Consider the following 24,581-nt stretch of genomic DNA (forward strand, 5'->3'; position numbering starts at 1 on the left):
CCGGTTCGAGCCGGACTTGCCACCTATAATGGCGGAGAGCAAGCGGAGAGCGCCCCCAATCCCTCCAAAGGAGAGCGGGTATGCCTTGCCCCTTACTTAGTAAGAGGGCTCGGATTTCCAATTCATCCGTTTCTCCGGGGGCTTCTGGAGTTCTATGGCCTCCAGCTGCACAACCTCACGCCTGCCTCCATATTGCATATCGCGGGCTTCGTAGCCCTTTGCGAGCTGTTCTTGGGCTGCGAGGCTCATTTCGTGCTATGGAAAAGGCTATTCTGTCTTGTGCCCCGCTCTAAGGAGGGTCAATATATCAGGTGGGCGGAGCCGAAGTGTGGCGTATCGTCGGGACCGGATATCTATCCGGAACCCCAAAGAAGGCGTCCGAGGACTGGCCTTCGGAATGGTTTTATATAGAGGACGTCCCGCTGCCAGATCCTGTCCGGATCGGCCTCCCTGAGTTCGACAGTGCTCCCCTGAAGAAGCGCCTAAGCTGGCGTCCATGGAGCCCTTAGAGGGAAAGTGACAGGGACGTTATTTACCTGATGGGCTGGATAAGGTTGTTAGCTCATTCCGGACTGACCATGATCGGGGTCATGGCCGCATGCATCATGCAAGGGGTGCAGCCGCTTCAGTATAGAGGCCGCCCCATGTGGGACTTCAACGGGGAGGACGACGCCACCCTCTACGGTCGTAAGGGGCCGGATTCGGCTCCCGCTCTAATAAAGACCTTGTCCGCTTTGTACAAGGGAGAAGACGAGGAATTTCTCTGCGTCAACCCACGGGGTGGATTTTCTATGTACAATCCCCCTAGTTGGGTAAGTGGACACTTTTACTTGCCTATCCGTTTTATATTCCCATTGTTAAATTTTCAGTCTAACGACTTCAATGCAGGAACTGCGCCAGGCTGTTAAAGAAATAAACAGCCCTCATCCACAACCCGAGGATCCGGGACGGTCCCTCGACCCGGCCTCTCAAGAGGATCCGGACTTATCTGTGGAGCTGATTGATGGAGTGTTCCATCAATTGAGCAAGGACAATGCATTGGTGGCCATTACGGCCGATTATCTAGGGCTACTCCTAGCCTCACAGGTAACTGAGACCGGAGTCCCAACACTTTGAAAAGGGATCTGTCCTTGCGTGTTTTCGATTGTCGTATGACAACCGTGTTTTGCAGGGGAGGTCCTTGAGACGGGAGGCCGAGCCTGTGGCGACTAGCCAACGAGGGGCGGCAAGGCCCCGCGAGCTGAAAAGAAGTGCGGTCCGGACTGAGGCACCGGCGCAAAGGTATAGCGCGCCACCTTATTCCTAGGTGTTATTCCTTCGAGGCATATTAACGCTCGTGCTCTCTTCAGGACGAAGAGACCTTGCCAGACTATATCCGGAGAGGCTGCCAATCGCGCCTCCACCAGCCAGGCTCCAAAGCCTGGTCCGGAAGCGGAGGCGGACACGAGGCGCGCACCGGACGCTCCTCCGACGGAGGATGCGGATAGGCTGTCTGCCACCAATTCCGAGGTGGAGAGTGCCATGAACCACAGGCGTCGCCGGACAGTTCTTCGCGACGCTTGTTTCTCCCAAGAGGCATTGGATGCCTTCAATTCGGGAGATGCATACCTCCGTGCCACTCAAAATGACCTAGCCAGAGCCACGGAGCAGTATGTGAAAGACATACGGGTAAGAAAATTTTGGTAATTATATATATGTACCAGTAGCCCCCGAGACTTGAAACAGTTAGAAGAACTGATTTAAGGATCATCTGTTATGCAGGTTCTTACAGAAAAGAATACCCTGCTATCCCAGGAGCTGGAAGAGTGCAAAGCCCAACTTGAGGCCGCACTAGCCGCGGCAGGGGAGCCCAAGGAGACCCCCTCTGGTTATATACGCTTCAAAAGATAAGTATTTTGCGAAGTGCGACGTGGGTGCAAATCTGACAAATGAAATTGCAGATGGCGCCGGATTAAATCCGGAAGTGCAACAACTCCGACGCCAGCTGAAGGCTGGTGAGAGCATGCTGACAAAAGTGAGGTGGGAGAAGAACGATCTCCAATATGCCAACACCAAGCTGGGCGTTGAACTGAAGGACGTTCGTGCCCAGCTGTTGGACTCCGTGAAGGAGAATCAGCGGCTTCGACACGGCATATATAGTAAGTGCTTAAACAAACTTTGAAAAAAGAGTTCGGTGAGGAAGTCTACTAACAGAGTAATGTATGTAGGTATGCTAACAGGTCATCCTGCAGAGGAAATGCCCGGTTCTACGGTGACCTTCTTCCCGAGCTCTCACAACTGCACGAGCGAGTTCGGCAGGTGATGCAAGGCGTCGCCTAGGCATTGTGGCCATCCGTCTCCATGCCTGAAGGCCTTGGAGAGCTTGTAGAGAAGCTGAAGGGAGCGCGGTGACGCTTCCGATTGTGGAAGATGTCGGCCTGCCGTCAAGGCGCCAGGGAGGCCTGGCCCATGGTGAAGACGCGGTACACGAAGTCTGACCCAAACCACATGGCCGAGGTCGGACCCATAGGGCCCGATGGGAAGGAGATCCCTGTGAGCTTAGTATACTGCCAAGTAGAGTTGGCCGCAAAGTATTCCCAACAGGACTACAAACTAGACAGCTTCTTAGATGGTATTGAAGTACAATCAGTCAGATTGACTATGTAATTTTAATTGACATGTGTAATGCCTTCTAGCTGGATTGTAGATCGTTTGTCATGGCCGACCTTTTCGCTTCAACCTCGGGACCTGACGGTCCGAAGTGTGTCCGAATACCCTCGCGGTTATATAAGAACCGGGGTATGCATGGAGACCAGGCGTAGGGGTCATTAGTGCTTGAACATACAAGTGCCCAACTAGTTATGTTATATTACATGGTTAGTAAGAAACATCTTTCAGGGAGAATAGTTCCGTTAGGGGTTCCTTTCCCTGGGAGGCATGCCCTAAAGTGCATGTCCATTCTGCGAAAAGAGGCACAGGCAAAACATCTGGGGGCGTATAGATAAAAAAAGATCATCTTTAGTTCACCGACTGAATATTCCCTTAAGAACGCTAGATTTCGGCTTCACCCAGTCTGAGGTACACATCCGGCTGACCCGGCAGTAACAATCGCAAAGGTGCTCCCTTTACCACCTAGCCGAACAATCAGGGACGTAGGGGTAAGCACAGGAGCAAGGCAACCCAGCTTGGCCAAAACTGAAGTCATATCGATGCATATCATGGCGAATAAAAGGTACATGCAGAAGTGTGACACATGTGTTGGGCATGATGCCCGTATAAATAAGCTTCTGTTTAAAGAAGCCCCCAGGTTTAATGAGCGCGGATAGCGCGTCATTTTATGAGCCTTTAAAGGCTATAAGAGAGAGAGAGGAGAAGGAGATAAATGTAAGACAGAAAGTATGTAAAAAATGGACAGAGGAAGGAGACAAACACAGAGTCCGGCACTAGGCATAGAATCTTCGGAGACGGGCTGCGTTCCATGGATTCGGCTCGAGTCAGTTATCCGATGCATCTCGCAGGCGGTACGCTCCACCAGTTAGGACTTGGTCAATTATGAAGGGACCTTCCCACTTGGGCTTGAGTTTGTCCTTTTTCTTGTCCGGCAGGCATAGAACTAATTCGCCAACGTTGTAATTTTTGGCCCGTACTTCTCTGCTTTGGTATCTTCGAGCCTGCTATTGATAGAATGCGGAACAGGCTTTTGCCACGTCTCGCTCTTCCTCCAAGGCGTCCAAACTGTCCTGCCGATCGAGCTCGGCTTCTCTTTCTTCGTACATGCGCACTCGAGGTGAGTCATGAATTATGTCGCAGGGCAAAACTGCCTCTACGCTGTACACCATGAAGAATGGTGTGTATCCGGTGGTGCGATTCAGTGTGGTCCGCAGCCCCCAGAGTACAGAGTCGAGCTCCTCTACCCAGTGCGTATTAGATTCCTTGAGGGACCGCACTAATCTGGGTTTGATGCCGCTCATGATAAGACCATTTGCACGTTCGACCTGGCCATTGGTTTGTGGGTGATAGACGGAAGCATAATCGAGCTTGATGCCCATGTTTTTGCACCAGAGTTTTACCTCATCGGCCGTAAAGTTCGTGCCGTTATCAGTGATGATGTTGTGGGGGACGCCGTAACGGTGTACAACCCCGGATATAAAGTCTATCACTGGTCCGGATTCGGCTGTCTTAACAGGCTTGGCTTCTATCCATTTGGTAAACTTATCCACCATGACCAATAAGTATTTTTTCTTGTGGGTTCCGCCTTTAAGGGGTCCAACCATGTCAAGCTCCCAGACCGCGAAGGGCCAGGTGATGGGGATAGTTTGGAGGGCGGTGGGTGGCATATGGCTTTGGTTTGCAAAAAGCTGGCAACCGACGCATCGTTGGACTAAGTCCTGGGCGTCTGCCCGGGTCGTCGGCCAATAAAAGCCTGTACGGAAGGCCTTGCTTACAAGGGACCGAGCTGCAGCGTGATGTCCACCGAGTCCGGCATGAATTTCAGCCAGGAGGTTCTGCCCTTCCTCTTCGGAGATGCACCTTTGAAGGACTCTGGTAGTGCTTTTCTTATAAAGCTCTCCCTCATGGACTTTATAGGCTTTAGATTGCCGCACTATGCAGCGTGCCTCATTTTGGTCCTCAGGGAGTTCCTACCTGGTAAGGTAGGCGAGGAATGGTTCTGTCCACGGGGCGATGACGGCCATTATTACGTGGGTTGAAGGTGTTATTTCATTGGCAGAGCCTCCAATTATGTCAGAGTGTTCGGTGTCGGGCAGTGCAGTTGGGTCCGGGCTGTTATTGCTAGGTTCCCCTTCCCATACTACGGACGGCTTGAACAGCCTTTCCAAGAAGATGTTGGGGGGACTACATCACGTTTTGCGCCGATGCGTGCCAGGACATCTGCCGCCTGATTATTTTCCCGGGCTATATGGTGAAATTCGAGGCCTTCGAACAGAGCTGACATTTTTAGGACGGCGTTGCGATAAGCTGCCATTTTTGGGTCCTTGGCATCAAAGTCTCTATTTATTTGGGATATTGTGAGGTTTGAGTCCCCGCGCACCTCTAGGCGTTGAATGCCCATGGATACTGCCATCCGGAGACCATGTAAAACGGCCTCATATTTGGCTGCGTTGTTGGAGTCTGTGTACATTATTTGGAGCACATATTGAACTTTGTCTCCTGTGGGGGACGTCAAAACAATGCCAGCTCCTAGACCGGCCAACATTTTGGAGCCGTCGAAGTGCATGACCCAGTTTGAATATGTGCCGTACTCTTTAGGGAGTTCGGCATTCGTCCATTCTGCGACGAAGTCGGCCAAAACTTGCGACTTGATAGCTTGCCTTGGCTTGTAAGTTATGTCGAACGGGAGGAGCTCAATGGCCCATTTTGCAATCCGGCCCGTCGCGTCGCGGTTGTTTATAATATCGTTAAGTGGCACTTCTGAGGCTACTGTTATTGAACACTCTTGAAAGTAGTGTCGCGGCTTCCGGGATGCCATAAATACCGCGTATGCAATCTTTTGATAATGCGGGTACCGTGACTTGCACGGAGTAAGGACAGTGGACACATAATAGACCGGCTTTTGAAGGGGAAATTTGTGTCCGTTCGTTTCTCGTTCGACAACGAGCACTGCGCTTACGACCTGATGGGTTGCTGCAATGTATAATAGCATTGGTTCGCCAATGTTTGGCGTGGCCAGGACTGGGTTTGTTGCCAAGATGGCTTTTATTTCGTCGAGTCCGGCCGTGGCTGCATCCGTCCACTCGAAGTGTTCGGTGCGTCGAAGGAGGCGGTAAAGGGGTAGGGCCTTTTCTCCTAAGCGAGAGATAAAGCGGCTTAGAGCCGCCACGCATCTGGTTAATTTTTGAGTTTGTTTGAGGTCCTTCGGGATATCCAATTGTGACAAAGCTCGGATCTTGGCTGGATTTTCTTCAATTCCTCTAACGGATACAATGAAGCCCAAGAGCTTTCCGGCTGGAACGCCGAAAACTCATTTTTCCGGGTTGAGCTTGATGTCGTATGTTCGGAGGTTATCGAATGATAGCCTCAAGTCGTCTACTAGAGATTCGACATGTCTTGTTTTAACAACCACATCATCTATGTATGCCTCCACTGTTTTGCCGATCTGGTTTTCCAGACATGTCTGAATCATGCGCTGATATGTTGCGCCGGCGTTTTTGAGCCCGAGGGCATTGTGTTGAAGAAGAATGGGTCGTATGGTGTGATGAATGCTGTTGCGGCTTGGTCTGACTCTACCATCTTTATTTGATGGTAGCCGGAGTATGCGTCGAGGAAACACAACGAATCGTGTCCTGCGGTAGCGTCGATAATTTGATCGATGCGGGGGAGAGAGAAGGGATCCTTTGGGCAAGCCTTGTTAAGGTCTTTGAAATCAATGCACAGGCGCCAGGATTTGTCCTTCTTTGGTACCATCACCAGGTTTGCTAGCCAGTCCGGATGTTTTATATCTTTGATGAATCCGGCCTCCAATAGCTTGGCTAGTTCCTCTCCCATGGCATGTCTCTTAGGTTTGGAAAAACGTCGAAGAGCCTGTTTGACTGGCTTGAATCCTTTTAGGATATTTAAGTTGTGTTCGGCCAGCCTGTGTGGGATTCCTGGCATGTCTGAAGGGTGCCAGGCGAAAATGTCCCAGTTCTCTCGTACAAACTCTCGCAGTGCGGCGTCTACATCAGGGTTTAACTGTGCCCCGATGGAAGCTGTTTTATTGGGGTCTATTGGCTGGACCTGGAATTTGATTATTTCGTCCGCCGGTTTAAAGGGGGTGGACTTGGATCTTTTATCCAGTATCACATCGTCCCTATTCACCGTGGAGCACAGCGCAGTCAGTTCCTCGGCCGCTAGGGCTTCGGATAGCGCCTCGAGGGCCAGTGTGGCTGTCTTGTTTTCGGCACGGAGTGCTATGTCCGGATCACTAACGAGAGTGATGATTCCCCCGGGCATCTTGAGCTTCATGTACCGATAATGGGGTATTGCTTGGAAGACTGTAAACGCTTCCCGCCCTAGCAGAGCGTGATATCCGCTACTGAACGGGGCCACCTGGAACATGACCTCTTCGGACCTGTAATTATCCGGCGTGCCGAACACCACATCTAGTGTGATTTTTCCTGTACAGCGCGGTTCCCGACTGGGGATTATTCCTCTAAAGGTTTTGCTGCTTCGCTCAATGCGGTTCCAGTCTATTTCCATTTTTGAAGGGTTTCCTCATAAATGAGGTTCAATCCGCTGCCGCCATCCATGAGTACCTTGGTAAGACGAAAGTCGTCCATTGTTGGACTGAGGACCAATGCGGCTGGTGCTCGGGCTGTTCGGAATTTAGGTTCATCACTGGCGTTAAAAGTAATAGTCGTGTCACTCCATGGGTTTATTGTTGCTACTTGGTAGACTTCGGCAAAGCCGCGGAGTGTTCTTTTTCGCATATTATTTAATGCGAAAGTCTCGAAGACTATTAATACCGTACTGGTTTCTCTGGGGTGGCTTTCTGTGGCTTCTGGAATTAGAAGATCTTCGCCAATTTTTGCCACCTGCCGGAGTATCCAATATGCTCTAAGGCTATGAGTTGGTGTGGCGCCTTCTGCACTGTGAATTTTACAAGGTCCATCAAGCCATCCTTCCAGTACGGTTCCGTGCCCTGTAGAGGGCTTCTGCTTTTTGGTATTGAACCCGGGTGTCTGACGATGATGCACCCTTTTATTTCGGATCGGGTTTGTATTCAAGGACAGATTGTCCCAAAATTTTGTTTTGGTTTTCCAGGCGCTTTCCATCGCACAGTACTTTAGTACTATGGACGCCAAGTCAGCAAAGCGTGTAATATCACGGCGACTTATGGCGTCGAGGATTCCCTTGTCCGTGCAATTATTGCAGAAGAATGAAATTGCGTCTTCCTCGCGACAGTCCTTTATCATGTTCATAACCAAGAGGAATCTGGCCCTGTAATGATGTACTGTTTCTTCAGGCTCTTGCCTAATTTGGGATAGATCGCTTATATACAGGTGGGTGGGCGGAATCAAATCCGAAACCTCACCCAATCTGAGACCCAGGGGCCAAGGAGTTTCCAAACTCGGAAGTTTGGATTCTTGGATGCTGTCCAATGAATCTAGCCCGTCACCTGACTTTAAGTTCAGGTCTTGAGTGATGTCCTCCCCTCCTCGGGAATCCGGACATATCTAGTCCTTAAGATAGATGAAGGGTCGCCGCACTGTCCCTCTACCACGGCAACATGATGGGTGACCTCGGGGGAGTTAATCTCTCTCAGATCGGGTTTAGACTCAATCTGGTCGTAATCCGTAGCGACTCCCAGGGCGGCGAAGCGATCCAAGAGCTCGTTTAGGAAGAGAGCTCCATTGGATCTAGCTGCTCGGCGAATTCCGAGCTGACGTGAAGATTGCTTTTGATGACCTAAGAGGTCATCATTGGCGCAGCAGCCAAACGGGTGGTCATAAGGAAACCACCTACCCTGAGAGTCTGGCCGACAGCCAAAGCTCCCTTAGCAACGGTGTCGTCTTTAAATACGGGATGGGGCATCCTTCCTGATGGTGACGGCACAGAGGAACTCTCAATGAAAGCACCAATGTCGGTGTCAAAACCGGCGGATCTCGGGTAGGGGGTCCTGAATTGTGCGTCTAGGCCAGATGGTAACAGGAGGCAGGGGACACGATGTTTTACCCAGGTTCGGGCCCTCTTGATGGAGGTAAAACCCTACGTCCCGCTTGATTAATATTGATGATATGGGTAGTACAAGAGTAGATCTACCACGAGATCAGAGAGGTTAAACCCTAGAAGCTAGCCTATGGTATGATTGTTGTTCGTCCTATGGACTAAAACCCTCCGGTTTATATAGACACCGGAGAGGGCTAGGGTTACACAGAGTCAGTTACAATGGTAGGAGATCTACATATCCGTATCGCCAAGCTTGCCTTCCACGCCAAGGAAAGTCCCTTCCGGACACGGGACGAAGACTTCAATCTTGTATCTTCATAGTCCAAGAGTCCGGCCGAAGGTATAGTCCGGCTATCCGGACACCCCCTAATCCAGGACTCCCTCAGCACCTCTTCCCATTGCAAGACAAATAGATCAAGTTGGCCAAATAAAACCCAAATATAGGAGAAGAAATACGAGGCTATTAGTAATCATGCTTATAAGAGATCAAAGAAGACTCAAATAACTTTCATGGATAAAAAGATAGATCTGATCATAAACTCAAAGTTCATCTGATCCCAACAAACACACTGCAAAAAGAGTTACATCATATGGATCTCCAAGAGACCATTGTATTGAGAATCAAACGAGAGAGAAGAAGCCATCTAGCTACTAACTACAGGCCCGAAGGTCTACAAAGAACTACTCACGCATCATCGGAGAGGCACCAATGGAAGTGGTGAACCCCTCCGTGATGGTGTCTAGATTGGATCTGGTGGTTCTGGACTCTGTGGCGGCTCGAATTGATTTTCGTTGACTCCCATAGGGTTTCTGGAATATTGGGGTATTTATAGAGCAAAGAGTCGGTGCAAGGGGCACCCGAGGTGGGCACAACCCACCCTGGCGCGCCTGGGCCTCTAGGCATGCCCTGGTGGGGTGTGCTCCCCTTGGAACACCCCCAGGCACTTCTCCAGCCCACTGGATGTCTTCTGGTCCAAAAAATCACAAAAAGTTTCGCTGCGTTTGGACTCCAGTTGGTATTGATTTCCTGCGATGTAAAAAACATGCAGAAAACAGCAATCGGCACTTAGCACTACGTCAATAGTTTAGTACCAAAAAATGATATAAAATGACTATAAAACATCCAATAATGATAATATAATAGCATGGAACAATCAAAAATTATAAATATGTTGGAGACGTATCAAGACTACACTAGACAAGCCATAGTCAAATGAGCAGTATTGTGAAAGCATGAAGACTATGAGCGGCTAGGTAGTGAGGATCAGAATGGAAGACAGTATGAAGCCAAATAGGTAATAGTCTTCGCATAGTGAAGTCAATCAGATCAGACAAGCAAGGAATGACTTCACGAAGACAAACTGAAAAGTAAAGGAAGTAGGGAATAGAACCAGTTGCTTGGTGAAGACAAGGATTTGGTAGACCAGTTCCAGTTGCTGTGACAACTATACATTTGGTTAGGGAGGCTAAGATTGAACTAAGAAGACCGGGTCTTCACCTTATTAACCTTGTGCTAAGGACACCCAGTCCTCGCCCAATCACTTTGTTAAGTCTTCAAGGTATACTTCCAAACCTTCAAACTTCGTTCACTAGCAATCCACAATGGCTCTTGGATGCTCAGAACGCGACGCCTAACCGGCTGGAGGATTCACAGTCCTCAAGTGTAACAAGCCTTCAGGTCACACAGACAGAAAGACTTCCGTGATGCCTAACACTCTTTGGCTCTGGGTGTTTTGGGCTTTGTCCTTGCAAGGATCTCTCTCTCAAAGGTTACAGAGGTGGGTTGCTCTCAAACGACAAAAGTTGTGCACTAACTCTGAGCAGCCACCAATTTATGGTGTAGGGGGTGGGCTATTTATAGCCTAGAGACAACCCAACATGATATGTCTGAAATAACCCTACATCACTAAGGAACCGATACGTGTCCAATGGTCAGATTTCAAACACACACGGCAGCTTGGCTTGAGCTACAAGCAAAGCTGACTCATTCAACTATGGATAAGATTTACTCTCATTGTCTTCACTCAAAGACATTGGTTTTGGTTGAGCATCACATCAGTCATCTAACTTTGTTCACTTGGACCCCACTTAACAGTATAGTGGTTCCTATGACTCAATAAAAAAATAAAAGGAAACTATGAAACAACTATGTCTTCGCACTTCATAGTCTTCAAGTGAATGTCTTCACAGGTCATTATCTTCATCGTGAATGTCTTCACGAACCACCATTATCTTCAATGTCTTCATACATTTTTAGGGGTCATCTCTGGTAGGTAAACTGAATCAATGAGGGACTGCTACCTGTGTTATCCTGCAATTCTCACAAACACATTAGTCCCTCAACCAAGTTTGTCGTCAATACTCCAAAACCAACTAGGGGTGGCACTAGATGCACTTACACTTACCGATTTACCACTATCATTTTGGGGTTATGCATTAGAGACAGCTGCATTCACGTTAAATAGGGCATCGTCTAAATCCGTTGAGACGACATCCTATGAACTATTGTTTGGCAAGAAACCTAAGCTGTCGTTTCTTAAAGTTTGGGGTTGCGACACTTACGTCAAAAGGCTTCAGCCTGATAAGCTAGAACCCAGATCATAGAAGTGTGTCTTCATAGGATACCCTAGGAAACAATTGGGTAAACCTTCTATCACAGATCCAAAGGCAAGATCTTTGTTGCCAAGGATGGAACATTTCTAGAGAAGCAGTTTCTCTCGAAAGAAGTGAGTGGGAGGAAAGTGGAACTTGATGAGGTAAATGTACCTTCTCTCAATTTGGAAATAAGCACATCAGAGAAATCCGTTCCCGTGATGCCTACACCAACAAGAGAGGAAGCTAATGATGATGATGATGAAACTTTGGATCAAGTTACTTCTTGAACTCGTAGGTCGAATAGAGCATGTTCCGCACCAGAGTGGTATGGTAATCCAGTCCTGGAATTCATGTTACTAGACCATGACAAACCTATGAACTATGAAGAAGCAATGATGAGCCCAGATTCTAATAGATGGCTTGAGGCCATGAAATCTGAGATAGGATCCAGGTATGAGAACAAAGTATATGGACTTTGGTGGACTTGCCCGATGATTGACAAGCCGTAGAGAATAAGTGGATCTTGAAGAAGAAGATTGACGTTGATTGTAATGTTACTGTCTACAAAGCTCGACTTGTCACAAAAGGTTTTTGACAAGTTCAAGGGGTTGACTACGATGAGACTTTCTCACCCGTAGTGATGCTTAAGTCCGTCCGAATCATGTTAGCAATTGCCACATTTTATGATTATGAAATCCGGAAAATGGACGTCAAAATTGCATTCCTTAATGGACTTCTTAAAGAAGAGTTGTATATGACGCAACCAGAAGGTTTTGTCGATCCTAAAGGTGCTAACAAAGTGTGCAAGCTGCAGCGATCCATCTATGGACTGGTGCAAGCATCTCGGAGTTGGAATATATGCTTTGATGAGGTGATCAAAGCATATGGTTACAGACTTCCGGTGAAGCCTTTATTTACAAGAACGTGAGTGGGAGCTCTGTAGCATTTCTAATATTATATATAGATGACATATTGTTGATTGGAAATATGTAGAATTTTTGGATAGCATAAAAGGATACTTGAATAAGAGTTTTTCAATGAAAGACCTTGGTGAAGTTGCATATATATTGGGCATCAAGATCTATAGAGATAGATCAAGACGCTTAATAGGACTTTCACAAAGCACATACCTTGACAAAGTTTTGAAGATGTTCAAAATAGATCAGTCAAAGAAAGGGTTCTTGCCTGTGTTGCAAGGTGTGAAGTTGAGTCAGACTCAAAGCCCGACCACTGCAGAAGATAGAGAGAAAATGAAAGTCATTCCCTATGCCTCAGCCATAGGTTCTATCATGTATGCTATGTTGTGTACCAGACCTGATGTGTGCCTTGCCATAAGTCTGGCAGGGAGGTACCAAAGTAATCCATGTATGCGTTCTGGGAATGGGGGTCCCCAGACTTGCCTGCCTGCGGCCCACGGCGTGGCTCTGCAAGCGGGCCCGTACGACCCATCTTCACCAACAAGCTTTCAAGACCCTCGCGAGGGGCCAGGCCTCGCGAGGCGGACGACACAAGACCTCCTCAGGAGCAGCCTCACCAGGATGGCTCGTGAGGGGTGCAGAGTTCAAGGCAAGGCAAACCTCGTGAGGTTCCGATGACATGACACATGACGATCGAGATCAAGTGGGCGTCAGGCGGGCGCCAGCGCGCACAGTGTCCTTGTTTCCTCTTTGGTTCCAAGGGAGCAAGCATAGGCGCAGAGTACCGAGGCATCAAGAAAAGGTTTCCATATCAGTGCAACGAGACCAAGACCAGCAGGGCGGCAAGACGGAGGTCACTATGGAGCCCAAGACGGTGTCACCACCAGAGCCTTTTGGAGGTGAAGACTGCTTTTGTCAGGATAAGCTGTACTAGTTGTCCCCTTTCAAATTGGTCATTGTTGGCTCCCTTCCCGCTCAATATTTCGGGAGAGGACCAGGGCCTCTATAAAGAGGACTAGCCACTACCATAGCTAGGGGGTCCGACGGATCAAGAGAGACTAGAACTACCACAAGTTCACCGAGCACAAGAACACCTCTCCTCAGGAGGCCGTTCTTCCCCTTGTACTGTTCATCCTCATCCCAAGAGGCAATCCACCACCACACTGGAGTAGGGTATTACATGACAACGGTGGTCCGAACCAGTATAAATCTTGTGTCCTTTGTGTTGCAAGTTCGTCAAGTTAGTTCCTGAGATCTTAGCGAGGCTAGGACGTGGATTGGTAGGGGGAGATCTTCACGTGCACCCCAGTGTTCGAACCTTAAGGGTTTTGCCGGAACCCGTGACCCGACATTTGGCGCACCAGGTAGGGGGTGCGCTGGAGTTTTCCTTCCATCGATCCGCGCTTCGCCACCACCTCGCTTCGCCCTCATGGAAGCCGTCTCGCTCCCTGCTCCGATGACCAGTGCCGACGGCGGGGCTAGGGGGCTCCTAGCCTTGGCCCCCGCCCTGCGGCAGGTGCGATGGCCTCCCAAGTTCAAGGTGGAGATGCCGCCGCACTACGATGGTGCGGAGGACCCGACGGCTTTCCTGATGGCGTATGATGAGGCTGTCCTTAAGGCCGGGGGCGACGACAAAGTCATGGCCAATTGGCTTCACATGGCTCTCACTGGCGCACCGCGCGCCTGGCTGCTTGATACGTCTCCAACGTATCTATAATTTTTGATTGCTCCATGCTATATTATCTACTGTTTTGGGTAATATTGGGCTTTATTTTCCACTTTTATATTATTTTTGGGACTAACCTATTAACCGGAGGCCCAGCCCAGATTTGCTATTTTATGCCTATTTCAGTGTTTCGAAGAAAAGGAATATCAAACGGAGTCGAAACGGAACGAAATCAACTGGAGAAGTTATTTTTGGAAGGAAACCTACCAGATAGACTTGGACCCTACGTCAGAAGATGAAGGAGGTGCTCACGAGGGTAGGGGGCGCGCCCCCTGCCTCGTGCCCCCCCCCCTTCGGTCCACCGACGTACCCCTTGTACCCATATATACCTACGTATCGTAAAACTTCCAGAACGGAGAATAGACCGGGAGTGCCGCCGCCAGAAGCTTCTATAGCCACCGAAAACCAATCTAGACCCGTTCCGGCACCTTGCCGGAGGGGGCAATCCTTCTCCGGTGGCCATCTTCATCATCCCGGTGCTCTCCATGATGAGGAGGGAGTAGTTCTCCCTCGGGGCTGAGGGTATGTACCAGTAGCTATGTGTTTGATCTCTCTCTCTCGTGTTCTTGATTTGGAACGATCTTGATGTGTCGCGAGCTTTGCTATTATAATTGGATCTTATGTTTCTCCTTCCCCTCTTCTCTCTTGTAATGAATTGAGTTTCCCCTTTGAAGTAATCTTATCGGATTGAGTCTTTAAAGATTTGAGAACACTTGATGTATGTCTTGCCGTGAGTATCTGTGGTGACAATGGGATATCACGTGATTCACTTGATGTATGTTTTGGTGATCAACTTGCGGGTTCCGCCCATGAACCTATGCATAGGGGTTGGCACACGTTTTTTCGTGATTCTCCGGTAGAACTTTGGGGCACTCTTTGAGGTCCTTTGTGTTGGTTGAATAGATGAATCTGAGATTGTGTGATGCATATTGTATAATCATACCCACGGATACTTGAGGTGACATTGGAGTATCTAGGTGACATTAGGGTTTTGGTTGATTTGTGTCTTAAGGTGTTATTCTAGTACGAACTCTAGGGCTGTTTGTGACACTTATAGGAATAGCCCAACGGATTGATTGGAAAGAATAACTTTGAGGTGGTTTCGTACCCTACCATAATCTCTTCGTTCGTTCTCTGCTATTAGTGACTTTGGAGTGACTCTTTGTTGCATGTTGAGGGATAGTTATGTGATCCAATTATGTTAGTATTGTTGAGGGAACTTACACTAGTGAAAGTATGAACCCTAGGCCTTATTTCCACGCATTGCAATACCGTTTACGCTCACTTTTACCGTTAGTTACCATGCTGTTTTTATAATTTCAGATTACAAATACCTTTATCTACCATCCATATTGCACTTGTATCACCATCTCTTCGCCGAACTAGTGCACCTATACAATTTACCATTGTATTGGGTGTGTTGGGGACACAAGATACTCTTTGTTATTTGGTTTCATGGTTGCTTGAGAGAGACCATCTACATCCTATGCCTCCTACGGATTGATAAACCTTAGGTCATCCACTTGAGGGAAATTTGCTACTGTCCTACAAACCTCTGCACTTGGAGGCCCAACAACGTCTACAAGAAGAAGGTTGTGTAGTAGACATCAAGCTCTTGGGGAAAGTAGAACCTTTGGGAAGACTTGGGGAAAGTCTTGTTGATCATGCTGTAAAAAACAGAAACTTTAGCGCTCACGAGAATTGCTGCCATTTTGATTTGGAGAGTGCTATTTAGTTAATTCTTTTTTCAGATGATTAATAGATAAATTCCTCAGGTCCAGAAATTTATTTGAGAATTTTATGAGTTCCATAAGTATACGTTTGATCCAGATTACTACAGACTGTTCTGTTTTTGACAGATTCTGTTTTTCATGTGTTGTTTACTTATTTTGATGAATCCATGGCTAGTAAAATAGTTTATAAACCATAGATAAGTTGGAATACAGTAGTTATAACACCAATATAAATAAAGAATGAGTTCATTACAGTACCTTGAAGTGCTGATTTATTTTCTTATACTAACGGAGCTTACGAGTTTTCTGTTAAGTTTTGTGTTGTGAAGTTTTCAAGTTTTGGGTAAGGATTCGATGGACTATGGAATAAGGAGTGGAAAGAGCCTAATATTGGGGATTACCAAGGCACCCCAAGGTAATATTCAAGGATAACCAAGAGCCTAAGCTTGGGGATGCCCCGTAAGGCATCCCCTCTTTCGTCTTCGTTCATCGGTAACTTTACTTGGAGCTATATTTTTATTCGCCACATGATATGTGTTTTGGTTGGAGCGTCAATTTATTTTGTTAGGATTTGCTTGATTTTATTTATAACAATGTTTTGCATCTTTTATTTCAATAAAAGTGGCATTGATAGTCTTTACTATGCCTATGTTACAAGTCTTCATGTTGCTGTTTGAAAACAGAAAGTTTACCGCTGTTGCAATAATTCCCTAGAAAATTCAGAATGTGGTAAAATGCTGAAACCTTTCGCATATTAAGATCTGATAAATTTACTACAGTGGGAATTTTATTTCATAATTTTTGGATCTAGGGAAGTATGAATGTTGCAGCATTCTTTACAGACTATCCTGTTTAGGCAGATTGCTGTTATGTTTGCATTGTTTGCATATGTTTGATTATTTAATGATTCTATTTGAGGATAGGACTATTAAATATGCAGAGGCATTTAGTATGCAATGTTGAATAATAATTTTAGTGATTTGCTACAGTAGAGTATGATAAGGCTTTTGCAATGGTTTATACTAACATATCTCACGAGTCCTTGTTGAGTTCTGTGTGGATGAAGCTTTTGAGATTTAGGGAGACCGTGATATGAGAGGAATTAAGGAGACACAAAAGCTCAAGCTTGGGGATTTATAAGGCATCCCAAGATAATATTTCAATAAGTCTCAAGCATCTAAGCTTGGGGATGCCCCGGTTGGCATCCCACCTTTCTTCTTCAACAATTATCGGTTAGTTTCGGTTGATCCTAAGTTTTTGCTTCTTCACATGATGTTTGCCATTATTAGAATGTCATTTTATTTTGCTTTGCTTGCTGTTTGAATAGAATACCAAGATCTGAAATTATTAAATGAGAGATAGAGAGTCTTCACATAGTTGCATAATTATTCGACTACTCATTGATCTTCACTTACATCTTTCGGAGTAGTGTGTCATTTGCTCTAGTGCTTCACTTATATCTTTTAGAGCATGGTGGTAGTTTTATTTTTAAGAAATAAATGAACTCTCATGCTTCACTTAGATTATTTTGTGAGTCTTAAATAGCATGGTAATTTGCTTAAAATCCTAATATGCTAGGTATTCAAGAATAATAAAATTCTCTTATGAGTGTGTTGAATACTATGAGAAGTTTAATACTTGATAATTGTTTTGAGATATGGAGATGGTGATATTAGAGTCATGCTAGTTGAGTAGTTGTGAATTTGAGAAATACTTTTGTTGAAGTTTGTGATTCCAGTAGCATGCACGTATGGTGAACCGTTATGTGATGAAGTCGGAGCATGATTTATTTATTGATTGCCTTCCTTATGAGTGGCGGTCGGGGACGAGCGATGGTCTTTTCCTACCAATCTATCCCCCTAGGAGCATGCGCGTAGTACTTTGTTTCGATAACTAATAGATTTTTGCAATAAGTATGTGAGTTCTTTATGACTAATGTTGAGTCCATGGATTATACGCACTCTCACCCTTCCACCATTGCTAGCCTCTCTAGTACCGCGCAACTTTCGCCGGTACCATAAACCCACCATACACCTTCTCAAAACAGCCACCATACCTACCTATTATGGAATTTCCATAGCCATTCCGAGATATATTGCCATGCAACTTTCCACCGTTCCGTTTATTATGACACGCTTCATCATTGTCATATTGCTTAGAATGATCATGTAGTTGATATTGTATTTATGGCAAGGCCACCGTTCATAATTCTTTCATACATGTCACTCATGCATCCTTGCACATCCCGGTACACCGCCGGAGGCATTCATATAGAGTCATATCTTGTTCTAAGTATCGAGTTGTAATTCTTGAGTTGTAAGAAAAATAAAAGTGTGATGATCATCATTATTAGAGCATTGTCCCAGTGAGGAAAGGATGATGGAGACTATGATTCCTCCACAAGTCGGGATGAGACTCCGGACGAAAAAAAGAGGCCAAAGAAGCCCAAATAAAAAAAGAGGCCATAAAAAAGGAGAAGGCCCAAATAAAAAATAAAAATAAATGAGAGAAAAAGAGAGAAGGGGCAATGCTACTATCCTTTTACCACACTTGTGCTTCAAAGTAGCACCATGATCTTCATGATAGAGAGTCTCCTATGTTATCACTTTCATATACTAGTGGGAATCTTTCATTATAGAACTTGGCTTGTATATTCCAATGATGGTCTTCCTCAAAATGCCCTAGGTCTTCGTGAGAAAGCGAGTTGGATGCACACCCACTAGTTTCTTTTGTTGAGCTTTCATACACTTATAGCTCTAGTGCATCCGTTGCATGGCAATCCCTACTCACTCACATTGATATCTATTGATGGGCATCTCCATAGCCCGTTGATACGCCTAGTTGATGTGAGACTATCTTCTCCCTTTTTGTCTTCTCCACAACCACCATTCTATTCCACCTATAGTGCTATGTCCATGGCTCACGCTCATATATTGCGTGAAGATTGAAAAAGTTTGAGAACATCAAAAGTATGAAACAATTGCTTGGCTTGTCATCGGGGTTGTGCATGATTTAAATACTTTGTGTGGTGAAGATAGAGCATAGCCAGACTATATGATTTTGTAGGGATAGCTTTCTTTCGCCATGATATTTTGAGAAGACATAATTGCTTTATTAGTATGCTTGAAGTATTATTATTTTTATGTCAATATGAACTTTTGTGTTGAATCTTTCGGATCTGAATATTCATATCACAAGTAAGAAGAATTACATTGAAATTATGCCAACTAGCATTCCACATCAAAAATTATCTTTTTATCATTTACCTACTCAAGGATGAGCAGGAATTAAGCTTGGGGATGCTTGATACGTCTCCAACGTATCTATAATTCTTGATTGCTCCATGCTATATTATCTACTGTTTTGGGCAATATTGGGCTTTATTTTACACTTTTGTATTATTTTTCGGACTAACCTATTAACCGGAGGCCCAGCCCAGATTTGCTGTTTTATGCCTATTTCAGTGTTTCAAAGAAAAGGAATATCAAACGAAGTCGAAACGGAACGAAATCAACTGGAGAAGTTATTTTTGGAAGGAAACCTACCGGATAGACTTGGACCCTACGTCAGAAGATGAAGGAGGTGCTCACGATGGTAGGGCGCCCCCACCCCCCTGGGGCGCGCCCCCTGCCTCGTGCCCCCCCCTTCGGTCCACTGACATACCCCTTGTACCCATATATACCTACGTATCGTAAAACTTCCAGAACTGAGAATAGATCGGGAGTTCCGCCGCCAGAAGCCTCCGTAGCCACCAAAAACCAATCTAGACCTGTTCCGGCACCCTGCCGGAGGGGGCAATCCTTCTCCTGCGGCCATCTTCATCATCCTGATGCTCTCCATGACGAGGAGGGAGTAGTTCTCCCTCGGGGCTAAGGGTATGTACCAGTAGCTATGTGTTTGATCTCTCTCTCTCGTGTTCTTGATTTGGCATGATCTTGATGTATCGCGAGCTTTGCTATTATAGTTGGATCTTATGTTTCTCCTCCCCCTCTTCTCTCTTGTAATGAATTGAGTTTCCCCCTTGAAGTAATCTTCTCAGATTGAGTCTTTAAAGATTTGAGAACACTTGATGTATGTCTTGCCTGCGTATCTGTGCTGACAATGGGATATCACGTGATTCACTTGATGTATGTTTTGGTGATCAACTTGCGGGTTCCGCCCATGAACCTATGCATAGGGGTTGGCACACGTTTTTTCGTGATTCTCCGGTAGAACTTTGGGGCACTCTTTGAGGTCCTTTGTGTTAGTTGAATAGATGAATCTGAGATTGTGTGATGCATATTGTATAGTCATACCCACGGATACTTGAGGTGACATTGGAGTATCTAGGTGACATTAGGGTTTTGGTTGATTTGTGTCTTAAGGTGTTATTCTAGTACGAACTCTAGGGCTGTTTGTGACACTTATAGGAATAGCCCAACGGATTGATTGGAAAGAATAACTTTGAGGTGGTTTCGTACCCTACCATAATCTCTTCGTTCGTTCTCTGCTATTAGTGACTTTGGAGTGACTCTTTGTTGCATGTTGAGGGATAGTTATGTGATCCAATTATGTTAGTATTGTTGAGGGAACTTACACTAGTGAAAGTATGAACCCTAGGCCTTATTTCCACGCATTGCAATACCGTTTACACTCACTTTTACCGTTAGTTACCTTGCTGTTTTTATAATTTCAGATTACAAATACCTTTATCTACCATTCATATTGCACTTGTATCACCATCTCTTTGCCGAACTAGTGCACCTATACAATTTACCATTGTATTGGGTGTGTTGGGGACATAAGAGACTCTTTGTTATTTTGTTGCAGGGTTGCTTGAGAGAGACCATCTTCATCCTACGCCTCTTACGGATTGATCAACCTTAGGTCATACACTTGAGGGAAATTTGCTACTGTCCTACAAACCTCTGCACTTGGAGGCCCAACAATGTCTACAAGAAGAAGGTTGTGTAGTAGACATCACTGCTCAACCTCCCCGGATCCACGGTGGCATCTTGGGAGGAGTTGTGCGGACTCTTCGCCACACGCTACGTGGCGCCAGCGCACCACGTGGTTGCGTCCCTCCTCGGCGGCTCGCGAGCACCACCCTCGGATCGTCACGTCAAGTCATTCTTTCGCCAGGTCGGCGCTGCTGCCAAGCGCCCCGGGGCTCCGTAGGGCTGGGCCGCGCGCGAGGCTGACCTCACCTTCGACTCAGGGGATCATCCTTCCTCCACCATCGGCTCGGGTCTGCTCCCAATGCTTTGCACGCCCACCATCTGCCACGTGTCCATCACCAAGATGCTCATCGATGGCGGCGCTAGCCTCAACATGCTCTCCGTCGAGGCCTTCAGCCTTCTTCACGTACCGCTCGAGCGGCTCCGCCCTAGCAAGCCTTTCTCAAGGGTTGGCGGAGGCTCCGCCCGCTCCCTGGGGCAAATCCGCCTCCCTGTGACCTTTGGCACACACGACAACTACCGCACTGAGCTCATCGACTTTGACATCGCCCACATCGGCCTCCCATACAATGCCATCCTCGGTTACCCAGCTCTAGCCCAGTTCATGGCAGCAACCCATCCGGCTTACAACCTCATGAATATGCCAGGGAGCGAGGGTGTCCTCACCATCAAGGGGGACACCAAGGAAGCCTTGATGACGCTCAAGCTCGCCCTCAAGACCGCCGCAACAGCGCAGCCCTCCGACTCGGATACCTCCAAGGCCAAGGGAACCGCACCAACCAAGAAGAAGCAGTTTTTCACTCAGGACAAGGTAGAAACCAAGCGAGTGCCAGTCGAGGAGGACGGGTCCTCAGGGGCAACCTTCACCATAGGCGCCAACCTCGAGCCTAGTCAGGAAGAGGCGTTGGTGAAGTTCTTGCGCGCAAACAAGGAAGTGTTCGCTTGGGAGCCAGATCAGCTGCTGGGGGTCCCAAGAGAGGTGATAGAGCACCACCTGAAGGTGTACCCCAACGTACACCCTGTGAAGAAATGATGAGCCCAGATTCCGACAGATGGCTTGAGGCCATGAAATCTGAGATAGGATCCATGTATGAGAACAAAGTATATGGACTTTGGTGGACTTGCCCGATGATCGGCAAGCCATAGAGAATAAGTGGATCTTGAAGAAGAAGAATGACGTTGATGGTAATGTTACTGTCTACAAAGCTCGACTTGTCACAAAAGGTTTTTGACAAGTTAAAGGGGTTGACTACGATGAGACTTTCTCACCCGTGGTGATGCTTAAGTCCGTCTGAATCATGTTAGCGCTTGCCGCATTTTATGATTATGAAATCTGGCAAATGGACGTCAAAATTGCATTCCTTAATGGAGTTCTTAAAGAAGAGTTGCATATGATGCAACCAGAAGGTTTTGTCGATCCTAAAGGTGCTAACAAAGTGTGCAAGCTGCAGCGATCCATCTATGGACTGGTGCAAGCATCTCCGAGGTGGAATATACGCTTTGATGAGGTGATCAAAGCATATGGTTACAGACTTTCGGTGAAGCCTTTATTTACAAGAAAGTGAGTGGGAGCTCTGTAGCATTTCTAATATTATCTAAAGATGACATATTTTTGATTGGAAATATGTAGAATTTTTGGATAGCATAAAAGGATACTTGAATAAGAGTTTTTCAATGAAAGACCTTGGTGAAGTTGCTTATATATTGGGCATCAAGATCTATAGAGATAGATCAAGACGCTTAATAGGACTTTCACAAAGCACATACCTTGACAAAGTTTTGAAGATGTTCAAAATCGATCAGTCAAAGAAAGGGTTCTTGCCTATGTTGCAAGGTGTGAAGTTGAGTCAGACTCAAAGCCCGAGCACTGCAGAAGATAGAGAGAAAATGAAAGTCATTCCCTATGCCTCAGCCATAGGTTCTATCATGTATGCTATGTTGTGTACCAGACCTGATGTGTGCCTTGCCATAAGTCTGGCAGGGAGGTACCAAAGTAATCCATGTCGGCATTCTGGGAACGGGGATCCCCAGACTTGCCTGCCTGCAGCCCACGGCGTGGCTCTGCGAGCACGCCCGTACGGCCCATCTTCACCAACAAGCTTTCAAGACCCTCGCGAGGGGCCAGGCCTCGCGAGACGGACGACACAAGACCTCCTCAGGAGCGGCCCCACCAGGATGGCTCATGAGGGGTGGAGAGTTCAAGGAAAGGCAAACCTCGCAAGGTTCCGATGACGTGAGACATGACGATCGAGATCAGGTGGGCGTCAGGCGGGCGCCAGCGCACATAGTGTCCTTGTTTCCTCTTTGGTGCCAAGGGAGCAAGCGCAGGCGCAGAGTACCAAGGCATCAAGAAAAGGTTTCCATATCAGTGCAACGAGACCAAGACCAGCAGGGCGGCAAGATGGAGGTCACTATGGAGCCCAAGACGGCGTCACCACCAGAGCCTTTTGCAGGCGAAGACTGCTTTTGTCAGGATAAGTTGTACTAGATGTCCCCTTTCAAATTGGTCGTTGTTGGCTCCCTTCCCGCTCAATATTTGGGGAGAGGACTAGGGCCTCTATAAAGAGTACTAGCCACTACCATAGCTAGGGGGATCCGACGGATCAAGAGAGACTAGAACTACCACAAGTTCACCGAGCACAAGAACACCTCTCCTGAGGAGGCTATTCTTCCCCTTGTACTGTTCATCCTCAGCCCAAGAGGCAATCCACCACCACCACACTGGAGTAGGGTATTACACGACAACGGTGGCCCGAACCTTTATAAATCTTTTGTCCTTTGTGTTGCGAGTTCGTCGAGTTAGTTCCTGAGATCTTAGCGAGGCTAGGACGTGGATCAGTAGGGGGAGATCTTCGCGCGCACCCCAGTGTTCGAACCTTAAGGGTTTTGCTAGAACCCGTGATCCGACATTTGGCGCGCCAGGTAAGGGGTGCGCCAGAGTTTTCCTTCCGTCGATCTGCGCTTTGCCACCACCTTGCTTTGCCCTCATTGCAGCCGTCTCGCTCCTTGCTCCGATGACCGGTGCCGACGGCGGGGCTAGGGGCTCCTATCTTTGGCCCCCGCCCTGCGGCAGGTGCAGTGGCCGCCCAAGTTCAAGATGGAGATGCCGCCGCACTACAATGGTGCGTCGGACCCAACGGCTTTCCTGCTGGCGTATGATGACCTTATGGCCGGGGGTGACAACAAGGTCATGGCCAATTGGCTTCACATGGCTCTCACTGGCGCACCGTGCGCCTGGCTACTCAACCTCCCTGGATCCGCGGTGGCATCTTGGGAGGAGTTGTGCGGACTCTTCGTCGCACGCTACGTGGCGCCGGTGCACCACGTGGTTGTGGCCCTCCTCGAATCATCATGTCAAGTCATTCTTTCGCCAGGTTGACGCTGCTTCCAAGCGCCCCGGACCTCCGCCGGGCTGGGCCGCGCCCGAGGCCGACCTCACCTTTGACCTAGGGGATCATCCCGCCTCCACCATCGGCTCGGGTGCGCTCCCAATGCTTTGCACGCCCACCATCTGCCACGTGTCCATCACCAAGATGCTCATCAATGGCGGCGCCGGCCTCAACATGCTCTCCGTCGAGGCCTTTAGCCTTCTTCATGTACCGCTTGAGCGGCTCCACCCTAGCAAGCCTTTCTCCGGGGTTGACGGAGGCTCCGCACACTCCCTGGGGCAAATCCGCCTCCCCGTGACCTTTGGCAGACGCGACAACTACCGCACCGAGCTCATCGACTTTGACATCGCCCACATCGGCCTCCCGTACAACGCCATCCTTGGGTACCCAGCTCTAGCCCAGTTCATGGTAGCAACCCATCCGGCCTACAACCTCATGAAGATGTCGGGGAGCGAGGGTGTCCTCACCATCAACGGGGACTCCAAGGAAGCCTTGATGACGCTCAAGCTCGCCCTCAAGACTGCCGCAATAGCGCAGCCCTCTGACTCGGATACCTCCAAGGCCAAGGGAATCGCACCAACCAAGAAGAAGCAGTTTTTCACTTAGGACAAGGTAGAAACCAAGAGAGTGCCAGTCAA

The sequence above is a fragment of the Triticum aestivum genome, chromosome 2A (genome assembly GCF_018294505.1).
Source record: "Triticum aestivum cultivar Chinese Spring chromosome 2A, IWGSC CS RefSeq v2.1, whole genome shotgun sequence".
NCBI classification, from domain to species: Eukaryota; Viridiplantae; Streptophyta; class Magnoliopsida; order Poales; family Poaceae; genus Triticum; species Triticum aestivum.